Raw genomic sequence first — 16,346 nt, 5'->3', positions numbered from 1 at the left:
AAAAATTATTTTGACATGTAGCACTAGATAGAAGCAGTAGAGCAAATCTCTTTTGGAATAAGTAATGTAGAACAATCTAACTAGAAAGATGAAGATATTTGCAGAATAGTGGGAAGTTATTAATATTGTAATATATTTTTTAAAAGTAAATACATTTTTTCCATCAGTCTCAACTGTTAGTTCTCTTAGAAGAATTCAAACACAAATCTTTATCCTACATCGTTACTGCTCATAGGTGTCTGTGACATTCACAAGGTAACTCCCTTCAGCAGATCTCTCTCATTTTGCGTAGTAGCCTTTTTTTGCTACTTATCCCATGTAATAAAAAGTCCTGAAGATCACAGTCTTTGGTTGGGGGGTTTCTGATGTCAAAAGGATGAGGCATAAGGCACAATCCATATGTTTTTTAAAACAAGAGGGCACATTTGCAAACACTGCTCTTTTGCACACATTAATAACGTGTTAAGTCCTTGATCAGCATTCTGTACACAAAAGCACTCCTTCCAACAGGACAGGAAGGAATCCACTTTCACAGAAGCGGAACAACTAGGTTTGCGCTATTCCCTAGGCAAGCCCCATCTCCACGCTGTCACCTGCAGACACTAAGGAAGAAGTTCTGCTCCCGATCTAATTCCCCCCACCTTCCCTTTTTCAAGTCGCTTTTGGGAAACTTCCTCAGCGCAAAAGTGAGTAAATAACTTCTGCCCACCTGCACACTTTGGTGGGCTCTCTTCTCTCCAGAGCACCCCAAGGTTCCAGGGTAACAACCCTTTTTATGTGCTCTGGAGAGGAAAAGGTGACGCAGTCACCACCACACTGTGGGAGGGAGATCCACCCTTCCATCAGCAGCAGTCTGGTTCTGCAAGGGAGGTTACCACCTCTGCAGAAAGGACTGCTCATGCCTGTTTGGGCACTGCTGCCATCATCCATACTGGCATGGAGCCCTGCTCAAGCACCATTTGTGATCTACTTAAGCTTGCTGAAAACTTGAAGGGCTGCAACAGAATTTGATAGTTTTGTGGAAGACTACAGCCAGTAACACAAGTCAGCATAATCATGGGAAGACTGTGCATCTGGGAGATGGGTGGGCTGTGCCACATCCAAATTATCTCATGGCTTACTGATGGTAAAAAGGAAAATATCTTGCTGCCTTCTCCGAGGCTGTACAGTCCCACCCCCTTCAGCACTTACTGCACCTCTGAACTGCTTTAATCCACTAACCAGCAGAAAGCTATTAAGCTCTTCCCCCGAAGTTAATTTTTTGCTGCTTCAGTGAAATGGCACCGACACCAAAATAGCATAAAGTAAGCCACAGCAACTGGGAGCACAAATGGGAAAGCAGCAACTCCCCCTTCTTGCGTTCAGCTTTTGCCAGCTGCAGCTTAACTATTTCTTGCTATTGCCCAAGAAAATAAGTTCCACAGTAAAGGCTTTACTGCAGAGGGCTTGCCCTGTGTTAAGCAAACTGAGGACACAAAGTTCACGGAGTTCATGGCAAAGCACAGGACACAAACACAAAGACATGCTGAGTCACACCACAAGCCCTGTTAGCCCAGCACCCCGTCTCCAACACACCTCTAAGCACAACGCTGGAGAAGAGCAAGAACAGGAGGAGCACATCTGTGCTTCAATACACTTCCCCCCAAGCACATCTGTGGCCTTCAATACTTTCACTGGAAGAGATTTTCTTAGACTTGCACTTGTCCACCAGGTAATCCCCAGAAGACCTTTTCCAGGCGTTCTCCAGGCTTACTGCCTGAAGAACATGCAGAAAGTCATTCTTCATGCACCTAGAACATTCTCCTGTCAGGATGAACTTGACTCAATCAAAGTTTGTCTGACTTTTTCTTGGCTCTTACACACTGAATGAAGCAGATAAAATAGCCAAACTCTCTTGGATCTCTGTGACATCGTTCCTCAACCATACTTTCCCAGTCACATGGAACATCTCTCACATGGAAGCCATTCCAGGCCTCTAACAACTCATGTCATTTTTCCCCACAGCTCCTCTAGCTGCCCTATATCTTGATATGAAAGGGAGACTAACTACGATCTAATGCATGGACAAACCAGAGATTTAGACAAGGCATAATAATGTTCTGTATCTTATTCTTTATTTTTTTCATAGCATTTCATAGGACTTGATATGCTCTCTCTAATCACTCCTAAGCACAGAGCTGATGACTTGACAGAAGTACCGTGGGTCTCAAGACCCCATGAGCAGTGAGTTACCCTGGAGTCCATAACTTCGTACAAGAAATTCAGACAATTCCTGTTACCAGTGCAAATCATTTCACATTTATCTATACCAAATTAAGATATCTCATACTTTACTTTTAAGCAGTATCAGGAACCTAAAAAATAAATTTCATGCATTCTTTGAGTTAAAATCTCCAAGAATCACTGAAAACAAGACAGCAATAAAAAGAAACCTACTTGGGACAAAAAGCTGCTGAAGCACTCAACTCCTGCAAATGGGACTGCACATGTAACAAGGAGTTCCTTTAGGCTTTGATCTACTAGTTATTTGAAACCACACAATGGCTGAATGAAAAAGGTACAAGATCCCAAAGGAATCAGATTCCCTCCTTCTCTGCAGCAAGCTTCTAAAGTTCCCTTTTTATAACCACCTTCACCAAAATAAATAAATCACTTGAGTTAAAAAAAAGTAAACCAAGGCATTTCCACACAATTCCTTTCATGTCTTTCCACTGCCTCATCTAGAGTCACATGTTCAGTCCTGACCTTTCCAGATTCTCCTCTCTGCCTCACCACACTTATTCAGACTATCAAATTCATTTAGTGAAACCATCCTATCCTTTCACACTTGACTCTTTTCACAGACAAGCAGTTCATTTTCATGCAGACCCACTTTTAACTTCAAAAGGTTGCTTTGTATCTCAGCTTCTGATGTCCCTTGTTTAAAACACTTTCAAATAAGGAACTGAAAAGCATTGTAGCTGGGAACTCTCAGCTGTGTCTCTGTCCCTCCTCAAAAAAGAAAAAAATCCACTATAAAACAAAGTGAGAGGCCATGCATCCACCCAGGATTTCTGTAACTTGTCAGCAGCTCTCACCGTTCACCCGTGCACATCCAAGGTCATGGCCAGAGCTCAGAAAACCGAGCCCTGTGGTGGGCCTGGATCAGTCTCCTGGAGTTACCTTCACAGTGACACTTGCTTTACCCTTAGGCCTCCTGTGAAGTCATTCATTTCCACTTATCCCTGGCTGGTTAGAAGGAGCCAACCCTTCTGAGCAGTGTCAGAAAGCAGCAACAACCTGACGGAGACCTGGTGTCATCCCCTCCCACCAAGGCAAGGGCACAAACCCGCACCACACCATGAGCGGAGAAAGCCACTCTGCAAACACATTTGTTACTCATGCCAGTGCACAGAAAAAACTGCACTGCAAAACTGAGCTGTGCAAGTTATTTCACACCAGGCCAAACAATTCTGCTTTCCTCTCCCATGTCCCAGTTAACTGCACTGCCCAAGGCGGGCGCTGCCCCTTTCTAATAGCAGCACCCAACACCCTCCACACAGCTGACAGCAAACCATGAACACTTTGGTCCATAAAAAGCACTTTTTACCCATTCTGAGATGCTTCGGCAATCATGCAAAAACAATTTAATTAACAAGATTATATGCAAGCTCATAAAGCAATTAGGTGAAAAGACAGGGCAGAAACTTTGCCAAACTTACACCTTTTAAGCACACCTAGAAACTACATTCATGTCACAGCAAACTACCATAAAAACTAATGCAGTGGCTCTATTAATCAAAGCATTTTTCACTTTGAGACCAAAAATACAGGAGAATACTTGTTCATAGCTCATTTCAGAACCATTTTCCATTTAAAATATTTATAACTCAGTAATTTCAGGTGAGAAAACCATACTGAAAAGAGCAGTACATTACACTACATTTCTCATTAATTTCCCTGTGAAACATTTGAGTCTCCAAAAATCTGACTTTTAAGTTAATTATGCACAATTTGGACACTCCAAAGTCAGGAATTCAGAGCTGAATCCCATCTAGTCACTCACAAAACCTTTATAATGAAAACACACTATAATCATACTCTTTTCTTGCTAGAACAGACAAAAAGGCACTATCGTAATTTTCAAAACCACATCTGAATCCCAATGGGGTTTGTTCGGGTTTTTTTACTAGGTTTTTCTCCCATAAAATTTACTAGACATGTTTCTATCAGAACACCTTCAGCAATGCATCCAGAAATGCACTGAGTTAAAAGGCAGCAGCTGTTTCCTGCTTACTTTCCTCAGATTTTAAGTACAGGAATTTTACGTACCTCTAATACAGAGAATTACCACAGATCTTTAGAAAAAGGGGAAGACTGAGCACTTCAGCATAAATATCTGCTCCCATCCCCTTGAATCTAAATGGAAACACAACCATTAAAAGTGTCACTGATTTTAAATAAATTTTACTTTCTCACATTAGACACTGCATCAAAACCACAGCAGTTAAAAAGTCAAACAATTTTCCAGCTGGCTGCTACATACATTGAAAAACAAGACCAGTTCAAGATAATAACACGTTCTTTGTATTAAAATACTGGTCAAGCTGCTGACAAGGAGACAAATGAGTTTTTAAACCATTAGTATACATTCACATAAAATTAAAAACATTCCATAGAAAGAAATTTGGATAACCATGATATGCCTCTTCCAGCACAATACTTCCCTCTGATTTTTTGAGAAGTTATTAAAATTGGGCTATCTCAGCTTGCTGGAAATTCATTTATCCGTTATTACAATATACAGTTAATGCAGGAGATTAGATTAGGTTCTGACAAGTCTTTTACACTTCCCAGGGCAGCACTGCTATTTCTGCCTAGGTTGGTAACTTTATCTACCAGCTAACCTTTATGGTGTTGACAATGTGCAATTAACAATTTTTCCCCTTGCCCCTGATTCCCATCCCACTGCAGATGATGCTGTGACACACATCCCAGCTCCTCCTGGCAGCCTGGTCCAGCAACAGCCCCAAAAGCACCCCACACATGGCTCCCTTTCAGGAGCTCACCAGACTTGGCAACAGCAGCAAAACAGAGCAGCCTCGAAATGGAGGAGGCCGTCACCTAATGAAACATGACTAACAGGACTGCTGACTGTCCAAATATTTAACTGCTCTCCAATGCTGCGGGTCAGATGGGTTAATCAAATAAACTTGCATATCTGGAGGGATTGCCCATTATTTGTGTTTTCTTTAAGTCCTTACCTGACTTTAGACCCTGAAAAACTACCAAGCTGTGAGCTACTGTGAATATCTGCACATAAAACCTAACAAAGAGACACCAGAGCTCTCCATCATGAGCTGAAAATGTGGAAAAGTTCTTAAAAAAAAAAAAAAAAAAAAAAGCAGTTTTGCTGAATAATATGACAACTCTCTTCAGCACACAAAAGCAGCACATGCTGATGGGAACTGACAACACCTACACTAGGTACCTGGAAATATAACCCATGTCACAGCACACAACTGCACTGCAAGTGGGACTCTAACACGTGTCTCCCAGACTTAACCATTAAAACTCATCAGAACAAAAATGGATGGACAAAGCAGATGCAAAGTATTTTCAGTGCATGACAATGGAAATTAAAATAAACCTAGGATTAAAATATAGCTTAGTTTCACTGATTTCTAATAGCATTTGTCTCCATTCAACGAGAATTTATGCACCATTTCAACCTGATAAGAATTTAATTTTAGGTAATAAAGCCTTACAAATTGAATTCAAAGGGAAAAAAAAAAAAAAAAAACAACCAACCAGCATTTCCCAATTATTTCCAGAGCTCCACAACTACAGACTTCAGCTAAAGGGAGATGGAAAGCTGTCACTATAAAAGCAGAGCTGACATGTGACCTCTGGATACAGTGGCACTAGCAAGGAGCTATAATAAAAATCAATATTAATTCCAGACACTTCTGTTTTGAAAATAAAGCAATGAAATTCCCTCACACCCACCTGCCAAAGGGACACAACTCAGACCAACTTTGTCAAAGAGGATGTTTAAAGTCTTTCTACGGGCATGTAATGGATTCCAAGACCGAACGTGCACTGAATGTTCAGTGAACCAAATAATTTTTTAATAGATTCCTCAGGGGAGTTTTTTTTTTATATTTTTAAATCACTCTAAGACCTTGGAATGTCAACCTGATTCAGAGGCAAAAAAAGGCTGTTCATGGCATGGGGTATTGTGTTTCTTCTGGGTTTTTCCTGAAAGAATATCAGTCATGTCTGTTATGTGTACTTAATATGTACTTTAGAAATGTCTTCATTTCTACAAACCTTAAACTTTTAACATTTCTTTTGAAAGCATATACTGAGGAATTTTTAAGTTCCTCCCTGCAGAAATACTACACAGCAAGTATAGAAAGTTGATCTAACAGAAAGGTGGGAGGAACTGAAAGCTGGAATGAGGCAGCTCACCTCCTTCAGCCACAGTTGCAATGAGGTAGCTGATAAACAGCATTAACAAAACCATCAGGTCCATATATAAAAAACACAAATGTAGCACAAATTAGATCAGTTTTCACATTTCAGATTAATGACCCTCCCCTCCCCAGACCCCTCAAACTAATGCCCACCTTAACAGCAAGGCCCCTATGACATGATCACAGACTCAGCATGAGAAGCAACCATCCCCTGAAAGAGGGAATTTTTCCAGCTGTATGATTAAGTACGCAGGAAAACAAGACAAGGAGCCTCAAGCACTGCCGTTGTTCGTGTGATTTCAGCAGGATTAGGCAGAGCACGATGGAGGAAAAGCCTCAGACAATGAGTCCTTTCATACAGCAGAAACAAAAACTACTGTTAATCACACCCACAATTCAGTTTCTTCCACTAATTCCTAATCAGACATCAACAAATAAAGCAAAACACTTATTCTTGTTTGAATTCTATGAAATAAAAACAAATGAAAGGAAGTGATCAGCCCGTGCTGTAAAAATGTCATTGCCTCTCCACCTCCTGATGGACGGGGAGCTGAGACAGGCATGAATGGTTGGGAAAGGAGCTTTTCCATAAAGCCCGTCCATAGAGAAGTCCAGAGTAGAAGAGTGCTGCATTAACAAGCAGAAGAAACTTCAAAAACCAAGAGACAAACTCAGTCAAAACCCCCCTCTACATAAAAAAAGACCCTGCACCACAGTCATCAGAAAAAAACATCTGGTGCACCACTTTGATTTTCTACATTAGTCACTGGACAGAAACAAAGCATCTTTTTTTCCCCCAAAGCAGCAAATAATTGCAAATCCACTTCTACACAAACCTATCATTTATCACCTCATCAGCAACTGCTTGAGCCTGACAGAATTAAACACTCAAGTCAGGCGTTTCTGTTAAAAGCAATAATTACATCGTTACCACAATATACAATAAAAATATAAACAAATCTGCCTGGCAATATTTTTATACACTCACTGAAATATCACTAGACTCTAAACAGGCAACATTATAATAATAATTAAAAAAACAAACAAAAAACACCACTACCAAAAAAATCCACTTCCAAAGTATAGCTAATTTCAATTTAAAAGTTTACCTACAGGCAAAAACACATAAATGATTAGCATTATAGTGTTTATTTTAATTACACTGTGCAACAAAAATGCAAGAGCCTGATAACTCTCTTCAGACACTAAGAAAGCCAATATTCCAGAGTTTGTAATCCACTTATAACCTACACAGTTATGTCAGCCCATCCTATCATTCAAATGCCAAAGCCAGAATGTCTGCATTTCTTGCTGCTTCTAAAACCAACACAAAAGAATCGGCTCAAAGAAAAAGATGGGGGAAAAAAAATAAAAGGCAAAACAGGAGGTCAGGAGATCTCTCACCTGCTCCTTGTAGACAACATTTAAGAGCATCAAAAATTCACTGGTCTTCAAAGCTCAACTCTTCAAAGTTTAATAGGGGAAAAAAATACATCTCTTTAATTCAAGCTTACATTTACAAATGCTTTCCAGCAATGTAACTGCTTTGTAATGTGTTCTTTAACACTGTACAACTCGCGATGCCTGCTCTGAACACTCAATGATCTAAGCAAACAAAACAATTCACAATTTCTAGCACGCTGAAGATGTTTTTTGTCACTGCAGTCAAGTTGCTGATCCCAGCAACTCATTTTAAAACAAACGTCTGCCCATCTACCTTGATGGTTCTGGCCAATGAAGAAGCCTTTGATCACTCTTCAGCAAGACACTGCTGTGTCCAAAGGACGCCCATCTCCCTGACAGCAGGACGGGGGATCACTGGAAGAGCGTGACAGCCGGCTGCCACGCAACGCTTCAGAACTCTTCCTTTTTGTAATTAATTATGCTCCTTATTTCTTCCACAGGCATAAGAGACTGGCATAGAGGTAAGCTGTAGCAGCACACTTTATTATTTCCTTGTTTACGAAGAAGCTGCTTCAGGTAAGAGCCATGGCAGGAGCCAAGCTCGGTTACCGGCAGCATCAGCCTGCTCCCAGAGAGCTGCTGGGGTTCCATCGTGGAGGTGCACACACTGCACCTTCTGTGGATTTCTCCTGGGCTCAGGTGAGAGGTGCCCCTTGGCCAAACACCTGGCCAGCAAAGGAAATCAGCAGCACAGAAAGCAAAGGAAAACGAGATGGAAACACCTCCGTGCTAAGGACAGCATCAGCGTGGGGGCAATGAGAGCCCACGCTCACTTCAGTCTCATCCAAAATCCAGCTGTAAGAGGCTTACACTTTGCACCCACCCAAAAACAGCTGCTGAAATCATGGCCATGCTACAGGCTTCTGCAAGCTCTCCCTGTCTTGGCCTGGCTGACTGAAGTAAGATCCAGCACTTAGTGATCTGTGCTCAAATGAGCCCTCTGCAACGGGACAGGCCCCAGGAAATCAGGCTGACAGCCTATTCTAAAATATTTGTTTTCTTTTTTGAGCCAAAAGAGTACATTACACAAATTAGTACATTACCTTAACCAAAAGCATATAGTTTTACAGGATCCAAAGACATAGTAGAATCCATAAAAAACTCAAACCAACAAGAGTTGCTAGCCAGACTCCCATCTCACAAGTATACTAAAGGAGAAAAACTTTGCTGAAAAAGTTTATAATCCTACCTCTGTGCCAAGAGGCAGAATTGAAGCTGTAACACCATAAAATCTGCTGAAATACTTGTGTCCCCAAGTGTAACTCTTCAAATCTGCATTTTATTAATGGGAAGCTACTCACAAACACGGCTACAGCAAGGAGACATCAACAGCTAAAATTCATGTTCAAAAATGTATGTTTCATCCTGAGGTTAAGTACAAGTTTACGAGTACTTTTTTTTACCATATAACACAGGCGTTAGCATACACAGACTGTAAAGGAATTTTGGTGGTGCCAAAGTAGTCTCAACAAAACCACTGAGAATATATATTACAAAATTATTTCCACGCCTTCTAGTTCATAGGTTTAAGAGGCCAATTTTTTTTGTTTATGGTAATTATGTTTCATATTTCACTGAACTTTGACATGATAAATGTATTATTGGATTTTCTGTGCATCTTCTAGTCAATTTGTGTAATCTTGCAAATTTTGTAGTACAAGTAGTTAAAATACAATGGACAGTACATTCATAAATTACAGATTTTTCCTTAAGGTAACAGAATTATTATTGATTCTGCAACAACTAAAGCTTTGATCAAATTTCATGAAACAAATGTTACTAAAGATATAAACAAACATAACTGCTTTGCATTTGAAGAAAACAGTAGTTTGTAAAAAGGAAACAACTCCATCTAAAAACAGGGTCATCATTTTCTCTTTTGCCCCCATCTCACATCTTTGAAGTATGTAACACCTCAACATGTTCTTAACTCACTGTATCCAAAAGGCTCTTTTGCCACTTCTATGGTTATTATTCAAGACAAAAGGTCAGAAGGACAGTATTTGCCAGGTAAAATATATATTTTTTTTAAAATATGCAGCCTAATATCTAAACACTAGACTAGCCTTTTTCATGCTTCTCAGATCTAATTTATCTTCCTCATTAACCATCCTATCAAAATACATCTAGGGAGAAGAAAATCTAACACAGTGATATAACAATTACCAAAACTCCTCCAGAAAAACAGATGCAGATCATCCCACTTCTTTACCTACTCAGAAAACTCTCTAGAAAAATGATGACTTTTCCAAAACACTGTAAGATCTAATTTTGTGAGGAAATCTAACAAAAGAATCAAGTGCCATCCCATGAATAACTTCCTGCTCCTACAGAGAGAAAAGATATTGCAAAGCTCAAGTGCCTGGCTGCCTTCAGCAGCAAGGATGACACATGAGAGAAGAATCCACACACAGGAGGGATGGAAAAGCAACCCTGCCCTGTGGATCTCATAAAATAGAACAGATGTTATTCTTTGTATACACACATGCAATTCAGTGTTAAACAGCACTTGCAGGAGGAAGAAAAAAAATATTAAAAAAAAACACAAAAGGAAGGGATGCCTATGAAGCCAACAATAGATAATTCCTCACCATGGTCAAGCACATGTATGCTTTGTTTGGTTTTGAGTGATGACCAGATTTCCAGCACTCCTTTTGAAAGAACAATGCCACATGCCTGGCCTTCATGTTTTTCCTCCATTCAATTTCATGTGACAACTCCAAACTATAAACTTCTTGTGCCAACCTAAATAATTCCTCTTTCTCAGTAATGCTGGAAGAAAGTACTTACCCACTTGCCAGCTGCAGCTGAAATTTTGTGCCAAGAAATAAATGTCTTTTGGACAGGTTGTAAACTGGAAGCTTCTATGCCTGCTAAAGGATGAGAATAAGAATGGGACCATCCTATTCCTTCTGAGATTAATGGTATTGCTCTATTTCAACTACACAGTGGATTGCACTTGATTAAAGCATCCACACAGAGCTTCCTGGGAGTACAGTGTCCAGATATTAGTAGATACTTTTGTCAATTTTCATCTCAACCAGACTTTATAAACATTGCTTCCATCCTCTGCTCCAAAAACCCTAACTTATCTCTGTATTTCCGATCTTCAGAATCAAGTCCTCAGATAATAGAGTCCTTGAAGTAGCAAGACCTGTTACACCCTTTTTTTCTGCTGAGGCACAGGTGTATAAACATTGTGTGCACACTGACATTGTGTGTGACACTGCAAACAGCAAGTGCTCCAGCTTCCCCTACTTGGCCTCCTTCCACAGTCCCAGGAGACTTCGACCTTCCTACAGACAGCAAACACTTGCAGGCACTGGTCACAAAGCTCTCATGATCAACATAAGACGAAGACCAAGGCGCCTTCCCCACTGCCCAGAAAGACGAAGATTAACAGAGAGCAGAAGGGACAGGCTTTGTGGCAGAATGGCTAAATTAGAAATTACAGGAAGAGATTGTGAATAGCTTAAAGTCTTCTCTCTAGGGCCAAGTCAATACTGGATTTTTCTTCCTCCTAGTGTTGAGTCGTTACTGGGTTTCTTAGTTCTGCAGGCTGGGACTCCCCCCACATTTCATCAGGTGCCCCAGCATCCAGAGGTGATACACACACATACACGTGTGGCACAGTGCAGCAGCACACAACCCCGACACCCACACTTCACTCTTCCTCATCCTTCTCCCAGCTCACACAGGCTTCCCAAGTACAGGATGTTACTGCCTGTTAACAGGTTCTGGTTTTTTAGGGGGATCTCCAAAGCTCTGCGAAGCTTATCATAATGACAGTGTCAAAGACATGAATAAAACCTGTGTTGCTGCAGTAGAAAAGTGGCCTTTTCCTCTTTAACCTACAATCATGGGCCCCTTCCCCATGCTGACCATTATAACACTTTCATTTTGGCAGTGACCCGAATTTTATGTTCGCAAAAATGCTGCCAAACTGCCAATTAAGAAATTCAATTAATATGAATATGTAAAGATGAACACGTATACTGCTAAAAAGCCAAGTACTCTCTCCCATAGAAAACAAAAATAGAACCAACGTTAGTAAACGCACATAAACAAATGACAATGGGTACATTAAAAGAAATATACGTCTCAAAATAAGCATCTGTACCACAAACTTTATTTTAATGTAAAAGTAGTTACATCTATCACTTTCACAAATAGAGCCAAGCAGTGCTTGTTCCCCTTGCTCATTAAAGCTCTACAACTGGTACCTCCTGTATGCCCACATGCACCATTTCATTAAGCTCATTTGACATTAGATGAAGAAAGAGTACAAGAAAATTGCATATTCCCTGCCTAAAGTAAACTTGTCATTTAAACCTTGTGTATAGATAGAATTTGATATAGCACTGGCGCAGTGAGTCATTCGTCAGTTTTAGAGTTTGTACGACAGTATTCTTACATACGTTTTGCAATACTTTCCAGTTCGCTACCACTCCATGTAATTACAAGTTTTCACTGGAAAGGAAGCATATATTTTGGGTTTGAACACTGCACTAAGAGCTGAAGAAACAACGCTTACTTTTATGGTCAGATTTTGAGCAGAAGTAAATCCACAGAAGCAACCCTCACATATTGTATGAAATCTGAAAGTCAAAGCATTGCTTTTAAAGGAGGGCAAGCAATGATGGAGAGCAGCACAAATATTTCTCAATGAATTACTCCAAACATAAACATAAGCACATCTCCTGTCAGTTTCCTTCAAAAGCTGTTTCTCAGCTATGTAAGTTAAAACTGCATTCATTCAGAACACTATATAAAACAGCCTGTAGCTACTACAAGTGCTTTACTTGAAAATAATAGATGATTTCACATCCTTCTGTACTAGGGCAAGATATCACATTAAAAATTTTCCCTACTGTCTTACCTTCACCTCTTAAGTTCCAAAACAGACCTGAGTAATTTAACTCTCAACCGTGGTTTCTCAGAAGCGCTAAAAAACCACTGAAACAGAAAGATCTGTCCTGATTAATACCACTAACAAGATCAGCTCACACTATCATGTGGTGGCATCCAGCTTACTCCAACACTTCACAGGAAAGTTTGCAATCCTTCAACAGGCACAAGTCCCTGCTTTAATTCGCACACAGCCACAGGTTTATCGTTCAGGTAAACTTCTTCAGTCTCTTAAAGCTGGTTATTACTAGTATTCCTTTCCACTATCTAAATTCACATCAAATGGATCTACTGAATTGTACATCTCCTGCTATCTGATAAAAAGCGGGAGAGAAAAAGCACGATTTGGCCAATTAGAGTCACCTGGTTAAGATTCAACAACAGGCAGCAACAACTCGGGTTTTTTTTCTCCAACTGCATATACGATGACCTACAAGAAACATTTTCTGCTTAAAAGTAATGCTTAAATGGAGATCTATGGCTGAACATTATCACAAGGATTGCACTTACTTGACAGTCTGCTATTAGCCAACTCCATTATCGCTATTTGCAGTTTTTAAATGTACAGATTCAGAAGTAACTGTACAAAGCCTCCATTACAAGTGGATTTATGGAAAGCCACAGCAATAATCATCTTCATTAGGCATATCTTCCCACAGCCCTGCATTATGTGGACACAAAGAGGAAAACATTTCTTCTCCGTTACCCACAAGCTTAGATCTTTCTCTTTATAGTCACAAGCTTTGACTGTCTTCTCTGCTTTTGCCAATGACAATTATCTAACATACTCAAAAGCAGAACTTAGTTTAAAAAAATAAAACTAAAAATACCTCCATACCTCACAACCCACAAACAATATAGAACTTAGAACAGCTTCCACTTTGATTTTCCAGAAACTGACACTTTCACGGACAACACAAATGAGAATAAAATGTTGTCTGTGGCTTCTACTATTTTGCTAATGGCCCCAACCAGCATGCAGCCAAGAGGCATTCATGGACACCCACGTGCAAAGGAAAGGGCTGATGGGAATATTTGTAACTAAACTCAATATAAAAATCTCTTGATCTGAAGTTATGCATTAATTTTTGGCCGTAACTGTTTTAACCCCTTCACATGCATGGATGTGTTGCATCCTATTTCAAAAGCTAGACATAGGCTAAGAAACCTGCATATTAAGATGGTTGGTTAACGGCAGAAACTGAGAACTTAAATAATTCAACACTGTCACCCACCACACACTGAGATCACAAACTTGCTGCTTTGCCACACAGATTTTACTCTTTGCTTTCGAAGTTCAGATTGCTGATCATGCGCTTCACAGTACGGATATCTATTACTCCTACGTCCTCAGTCTCATAGCAAACCACCACACAAGAAATAATAAAATCAGGATTAAAGTACACTTGTTCCTTCCATAAAACCAACCTCGTGAGCCACGCATTTCCTGCATTATCATAATGAATGCAATGGACTTTATTTAAAAATCAGTTTTCAAAGCCAAACTGGCAGTCTTGGAACAATCACCCAGCAACCGAACATGCTGGTAAGTCATTTGCAGCACAGGACCTTAGTAATCTTAAATTAAATTTGTAATTTCTCTAGCATTTACCTTGAAAAATGAACAAAGGTGGTTAAAGAAGAAGCATAAGGAAACTCTATTTGCTTACTATCCCTGCACGAGTTAGCTGCCTTTAGAGATCTCTAAACCAACAAATATTCAGCTGAAGGTTTGATTATCCAGTTATCGTCAGCCCAAATCACTTTTTACAGCTCAGTTCTAAACTTGACAAGAGACTATTGTATTTGATACTGACAATACGGCTTCATTTGGTTACATATGAAATAAACACGAAACTCCAAAACGCTTTAGAACAGCTGCCCCAGTCAGTCTCCTGGAAACAGACCACATCTTTCCCACACAAGAGGTTCGCGGGAACAGACCTTTAACAGCGCGGAAATACTTTCTTTCATTGAATTTAATTCACGCCAGCTATTTGAACTGCTTGAAGTTGCTTCTTAACAGTTTCTGGGCGCAGAAACCACGGCGAAGGCAAACGCACCCGCCCACTGCCTTCGCCTCCCGCTCGCCCCGGGCAGCCTGCGCCCACCCCGCGCCGCCCCACGCGAGCCCGCCCGCCCCCCGGGCGTCCCGCGGGGAGCACTGCCCACCGCACCGGCACCCCCGAGCAGGCAGCGGCACAACAGGTTGCGGAGGCGGCTGCGGGGCAGGAGCTGGCCCCGCGGAGGCTGCAGCCGCACTCCCCGGGGAGGGCGAACGGGGGGGGACCGGGATGAGCACCGCCACCCCCACGCCGCTCCGGGGAGCCGGCACCCCGGGAGCAGCGGCGGTGCTCCTGCCCGCTCCCGCCGGGGGCCCTTTGTTCTCGCCACCCAAGACGCCGCCGCCCGGCAGCCCCGCGCTCTCCCAGGCGGCGGCTCACCCCACCGGGGGGGAAAGGCGCGGTCTGCCGCCCCCCGCTGCAGCGCCCTCCCTCGCTCCCTCCTCCCACCGCAGGAACGGCCGGCGCCAGCCGCGGGAAACGCTTCGGGCCACTGCCGAGCGCCCCGCGCCCCGCACACGGCAGAGGCACCCCGCCCGGGACGCCCCGCCGCGGTCGGCGCTGCGCCCCGCGGGGCGCGACCTCTCTCCCCCGAGCCCACCGCCAGAAGTCCGCCTGCCGGGGCTGCCCCGAGCGCCGCAGCCCGCCCGGGAAGGTCACGCCGCGGCGGCAATCCCCGCGCCCCCGGCGCCGCGGCGCCGGCAGGTGCCTGGCTGCCCCCCGCCGACCCGGGGAGGCTCCGCGGGGCGCAGCCGGTGGCCGCCGGAAAACCGCGTGGCGGCCCCAGCAGACGGCAGGGGGGCTCGGGTACCGCACGGAGGCCCCCGCGGGGCACCCGGGGCGGCGGCGGGGCCGAAGCGGGCGGCGGGGCCATCGCTCGGGGGCCGCGATCCGCGGGGCTCAACAGGCGGCGGAGTTTGGCGGCTCCCAGGGAAACGATCCCGCCGTGTCGGGAGCCGGACACGGGGCTGAGGAGGGAGAGGCGACGTAGCCGAACCACTTACCGGCGCTCCGGGGCTCCGCCGTCCGCATGCTGCCTCCGGGCGCCGCGCGAGAAGCCGCTCCGCACCGCGCCGGCAGCTCCGCTCCGTTCGCTCCTTCAGCCGCCGCCGCCGCGCGGGACCGCGCTCCGCGCGCGCCACCGCCAGCCCGCCCACGCCGGGGCCGCGCGCCGCGCCCGCCCCGCCGCCAGCCCAGCCCAGCCCAGCCCTGCCCGCCCCGCCGCCGCCACCTGCCGCCCAAGGGCTCACCTGAGCTGCGCTGCGCCGGGCCCCCGCTGCCGCGCTGGGCCCCGCGGCGAGGCGAAGCGCTGCTGCCGGCCGAGTTCTGCTCCGCTCCACCGCGGCCTGCGCTGCGCTGCCGCCCGCCTTGCCCGCTGAGTCGGCCCGCAGCCGGCGGGCAGGGCCCGCCCCGGCCAGGTGTGGGCGGGGAGGGCGGGGGGCGGCCCGGTGGG

At 43.8% G+C, this 16,346-nt stretch overlaps 1 protein-coding gene across 15 annotated transcripts in view; it reads right to left on the bottom strand.

The window, feature by feature from the left end:
• Positions 1–16,281, bottom strand: part of PTPRF (protein tyrosine phosphatase receptor type F) — a 375,635-nt gene extending 359,354 nt beyond the window's left edge. For 14 of the 15 annotated variants that reach the window (XM_064428623.1, XM_064428629.1, XM_064428636.1 and 11 more), the window contains exon 1: positions 15,898–16,037. The gene's annotated coding sequence lies outside the window, so the exon portion shown is untranslated. Of the gene's footprint in view, positions 1–15,897; positions 16,038–16,143 lie in introns of those variants that run through there. The other variant, XM_064428625.1, reaches the window with a different exon arrangement.
• Between the last annotated feature and the right edge of the window lie 65 nt (positions 16,282–16,346).

The sequence above is a fragment of the Passer domesticus genome, chromosome 7 (assembly GCF_036417665.1).
Source record: "Passer domesticus isolate bPasDom1 chromosome 7, bPasDom1.hap1, whole genome shotgun sequence".
Classification (NCBI taxonomy): domain Eukaryota; kingdom Metazoa; phylum Chordata; class Aves; order Passeriformes; family Passeridae; genus Passer; species Passer domesticus.
This window is presented reverse-complemented; position numbering and strand designations above follow the sequence as displayed.